The following is a 5,428-nucleotide window of genomic DNA, read 5'->3' on the forward strand; positions in this document are numbered from 1 at the left end:
TGTGCTGTTTTCGACAGCCAGTGAGTGTCTTAGGAGGTTCTCATATGAGCAGGTAAGGGTCCAGATGAAAGTGCCTTAAGAAACGGCTCCAAAGCAAAACCATGGATGGGTGGTGAACGAAGGACAGGGAACAGGAAGAAACCCAGAGGAGTGTGGGGATCTAAGAAGCACTGCCCTTGCAGGGAGCTCTAGAGCAAAGACCGCGTCTTAAAGTTTGTCTTGCCTTGTTGAAAAATGAAGGTTTGGGTAACATGCACAACTCTATTGTTGGTTCTACAGGTCTGTGTGATGAGCTAAAGTATGAAATACTCCGGGATGTTTTGATCTGTAGGGTCCATTGTTAGAGCAACCTGTGCAATAGCTAAGGACTGGCTGTTCCTGCCAGGTATAAGTGTACCAGATGTAGTGGGGACATCCATGGATATTGTATTTACTGTAAATTCTTCCACTGGGCCTACCCCACATCTGACCTGAAGACCCAATTACAACTTCAGAGTTTTTATAGGCTACTGTTATTGTTAGAATGCTAATTAAGTTCTCTAAGCTTGAATCCTAATTTTGCAAAGGATACTTATAACATTCCTAACTTGACTTTTAATTTTGTAACAATTAGTTGTTTCCCCAGAGATTCTTTAGTGGTTAGAGGCTTTTACCCCAGGGATGGTGATAAGAACTAGCAGGACCTTTAAAAGGTGTGGTCTAGTAGGGGGTCATTGTTGGTTCCAGACGGATTATTATAAATGCAGAAACCCTGACAAGGCTGCCCTCTCTCTCCATATCTACTCAACAGAGTACTTGAATAGAGTTCTAGCCAGAGCAATTAGAAACAAAGGTCAAAGGGATACAAATTGGAAAGGAAGAAGTCAAATTATCACTATTTGCAGATGATATGATAGTATACTTAAGCAACCCAAAAAACCACCAAAGAACTCCAAGTGGATCAAGGACCTCTACATAAAACCAGACACACTGAAACTAATAGAAAAGAAACTGTGGAAGAGCCTTGAGAATAAATTATACTTTATACAATATAACATTCATAATACAGTAACTGTGTAATACTTCCCCTGAATTGAAACATTTTACACTGGACAGAAGAAAGCCTAGGAAAACCCGTGAGGGAAACTAGCATAACTCACAAGGTTCAAGAAACAAAGAAAACTACAAGATTAGTAGCCCTCTTCTTAAGACTAAAAACACTGTAAACAATGTTTGAGGGAAAGGAGATTCTCTGGTGTAGCTGACTACAGAGATTTGCAGATATCACCATGGACAAGACTTTCATAATGCATCACCAGTTCTACGATGTCCTTTGTGGTGATGTATTTACCTTTGAGACAGCTGTGTTCCGTGTCTTTATTAAGCTAAATCATGGGAGGAATCATTTCCTTAACCTTTTTCCAGTACCAGATCTGGGGCAAACCAGGAAAATACACAAAATAGTGTTGCCATGTTCCTGTAATTAAGAAAAAGACATGTATGACTCAATCAAATGCACTTATTATAGTATTCAAATTCAAAGTTTCTAATAGACTCTCTAACATCTGCTGATGTTTTCTAGAGATATTTAAAAATAATTTCCCCCATCATTCCTTCAGTTTCATAAGAGAAAGGATATACTAAAAAGACTTTGAGTTATTTTTTATGTATTTGAATGACATAGAATTCTTACAGTTTATAAAACCATCTCATTTTTATGAATAAATATTCTATCTATTATATCTAAAGTATGTTCTCTTCTATAAACATAGAAATCAAAAAAACCTAATAGGAATCTAACATAATTCATTGGGCCTGCATGACCTGGGTTTTGAAAATACAAATAACTCAAAAATTAAATATTGCCTGCATATACCCATAGAATATATGCATTCAATGACAATTTAAAAAAAAAAGGACAAGAAGGAGGAGGGGAACAGGTATATAGAAGAGATTAGAACAGGGAAAAGAAAGATAGAGATGTAATTACAGTATAATCTAAAAATATATATAAAATAAAATAAAATTAGAAATAGAAAAAAAAATGCAACCCATCTATAAGAGGTGACTACCATCCTGGAGTCCAGAGTGTCTACTTTCTACAATTCCCTTCTGACTCTGGCTTGCTCTCATTAGACAGAATATAGTAAAACTCACAGGTTATCACCAATGTGATAAGGCCCTTGCTGACATTTTAGGCAATATTTCTTGCCTCCTTGATTCCTTGCTTGGATGGAATTCACTGCTCTATTTTTAGTTGAGTTATAAGGAAACAAGGATACCTTCTAGTAAAGCAGCAGGCATGAAGTGAAGTTGAAAACAGATTTCCCAAGGCTCTGCTCCCCAATAACCTCCATTGAAATGATTACAACCTTGGCCTCCATCTTCATTTCCAACTTAAGAGCCTTAGCCCAAGGGCTGGACTACTGAAGCCATAAGCAAGTCCCTTGCATGCACATATTAGGAATTCTTAAATATTCATCATTACAAGTAGCTAGGGTTCATGGGTAAATTCTTGAAAATAGTAAATGGACATTAGTATACATTTATCCTCACAGATAAAAATCATTTACCAAAGACATGTAATTCCTGGGTGACAGCATCACACAGCCGATTGTATTTCCGTAGTAAAAAGACCACACAGCTCCAGCAGTTGTACTGAGGCGTTTCAAACCAAATAAAAAGAAAACCTGCATTCAAGGCAGATTACTCTTTCATCAGCCCTTGCTCATTTATTTTAACTGAGAGTAAAATGTCAGCCATTTTAGAGAAATCCTAATTGTTTGGGTATTCTGCCAATAATGTCTTCATTCATTTATTGTAAACATGCACAGAGGGGCTAATTTCTGAAGATTGTCGTGGTTCCTCTTAATTGGATAAATTAACCAGACACCTGGAATAGAACCTGAGAATTCCCACCTTCTAGCTTTCTTTTGCTAGTCATCTCACTAGAACTGATGCTCTGTCAGGAGAAAATTTATAAGGATAAACAAACACTCATTGTACTGTTGGGATCCCACACTCCAGCTCACATAGGAAGACTCAGCCAACCTCTGGCATGATTGAGTAAGATGACCTTTGAAGGGACTCTCTCATCACCAAGAAGCACACATTTGTTGTAAAATGTCTGTGTTGCTTGAGAACCAACAATGCACATATGGCCTGCCAGACTGCTGTAGGGCCTTCTGTGCTTAAGATCTAGATTTCCAGAAACCATTATGTGTTCTTACTACCAAAGACCCTGAAGATTCCTTCTGACTGAAGGAATGGGAGGTCTCACTGTCCCCGGTCTCTGCAATGAATTACTTTCTTATTGTGACCTTGAGCACCAATTTCTGGTTTTTCATAATCTAATCTCTGTTTTTCTTCTTTCTCCTAATTGCTATTCAATTTCTATCACAGACTAGAAATGTTTTCATACTCTGTTTCCTTTTAATATTCTCCGTGCAGAAAAGGGATTGCTAATTTCTTAATCTTAAGACAGATTTTCAACATGCACGGGTGGAAGTACATACCCATTATTATAGTACTTGGAAAGTAGAGGCAAAAGAATCCAGAATCCAGTGCCAGCATTGGCTACAGAGCAAGATGGAAGTCAATTTTGAGACTCTGATTCAAATACCAAAATAAAAGTATGTTTTAAAAGTTATGGTGCTATTTATAATATTTTTTTGTAAATGCTTGTGTGTGCCCTTCATTAAACCTATAACCTGAGGGTAAGTACAACTCTGAATTCTTTTAATGTCCATGGGATATTAAATTCAGAATGCTAGAGTTTTCTTAATGTTCGCTGTCACCACTTTCTCTGTCACATTTTTGCTTTTTATTGCATCCTGCATTTCTTCCTAGGTTCTCTTGTTTTAGGGAGTTGTTTTTTATAACTATGCTAATCTATGCATAGCACCTACCCATTCAATGAACTTCTATTAGAAATATGCCATCACTTCTTCTGCTTCGAGAAAACACCAAATGGTGGATGCCACCCAGTGCGCCAGGGGGCTCTGGAGGACACTGGGCCCAGGAGTAGATGGCCATGGCAGCTTTTACAGAATTCACTAGCAGTCTTAAGGACTGTGGCCATGGTCAAGTCCATGGTCAAGTCTAGGCTGCTGCGGGGCTCTTAGAGGTAAAACTGAAGACAAGGAATGGACCTTGTCACCAAGCTGGACCACCTGATTAAGGACATGAAGATCCAGTCCTTGGAGGAGATCTACCTGTTTTCCCTGGACATTACAGAGTCTGATATTGTTGACTTTTTCCTGCGTGCATCCCTAAAGGATGAGGTCTGAAAATCCTGCCAGTGCAGAAGCAGACTCAGGCTGGCCAGCAGACCAGGTTCAAGGCTTGTGTCGCTATTGGGGACTACAGTGGTCATGTTGGTCTTGGTGTTAAGTGCCCCAAGGAGGTAGCCACTGCCATCTGAGGGGCCATCATCTTGACCAAGCTTTCCATCGTCCCTGTGTGGAGAGGCTACAAGGGGAACAAGATTGACAAGCCCCACCCTGTTCCATTGACAGGCAACTGTAGCTCTGTGCTGGTGTGTCTCATCCCTGCCACCAGAGGCACTGGCATTGTCACTGCTCCTGTGCCCAAGAAGCTACTGATGACAGCTGGTATAGATGACTGATGTACTTCAGCCAGAGGCTGTGCTGCCACCCTGGGTTGCCAAGGCCACCTTCAATGCCATCTCCAAGACCTACAGCTACCTCTGGAAAGAGACTGTGTTCACCAAGTCTCCTTATCAGGAATTCACTGATCATCTTGTGAAAATCCACACCAGATTGTTCAGAGAACCCAGGCTCCAGTTGTGTCTACCAAATAATGGCTTTTATACACGAAAAATAAATGAATTAAGTCTGTTTATAAAAAGTCTGTGGGTCTGTGTGCAGAGGCCCTGCCAGCTGCGGGTGCAAAGGTTCTGACTGAGGGGGAGAGAAGAGGCTGCCAGATGTCTCTGCTCAGCCACTGTCACCACTGCTGTCACTGCTACCTTCTTGGTTACCCTCGATGCTCTGAGCCCTGTTTGGCCTGGGGCTGCCTAAGGCAGCCTGGCCAGGGAGGATTACAGCAGAGCAGCTGGCTGGTGGTGTTTCAGGAAAGAGGACCTCTTCCCTCATGTTACAGTTCTTATGACAGAAACTCCCAGAGGAATGAGTAATCCTCAAACACCCTTTATTCAACTATAGGATTCAGGATAGGATTTATATACAATTTGGGGGTGCTCCGAGGTTTGGCAGCAGGTGCTTCTCATTGGCTTGGATTGAGAGCTTGGGGAAACTTTATTTACATGTGGGGAAAGCTTGGTGCTACAACTATGTGAGTGACAGCCACCCTTCTGTCTCTCCTGTGGGGGGGTCGTGGGAGCTGCCACTGCAGCAGGGCCAGGGTTCAGGGGATGGTGACTGAACTTGTCCGGTCCAATGCAGGTGGAAGCTCTGCCCACATGGTC

At 41.2% G+C, this 5,428-nt stretch overlaps 1 pseudogene; it reads left to right on the forward strand.

Annotated features, from left to right (window-relative positions):
- Positions 1 to 4,107: 4,107 nt before the first annotated feature.
- Positions 4,108 to 4,801, forward strand: LOC127668999 (40S ribosomal protein S2-like; annotated as a pseudogene).
- Positions 4,802 to 5,428: the final 627 nt, after the last annotated feature.

Source organism: Apodemus sylvaticus, chromosome 18, assembly GCF_947179515.1.
Source record: "Apodemus sylvaticus chromosome 18, mApoSyl1.1, whole genome shotgun sequence".
Lineage (NCBI taxonomy): Eukaryota > Metazoa > Chordata > Mammalia > Rodentia > Muridae > Apodemus > Apodemus sylvaticus.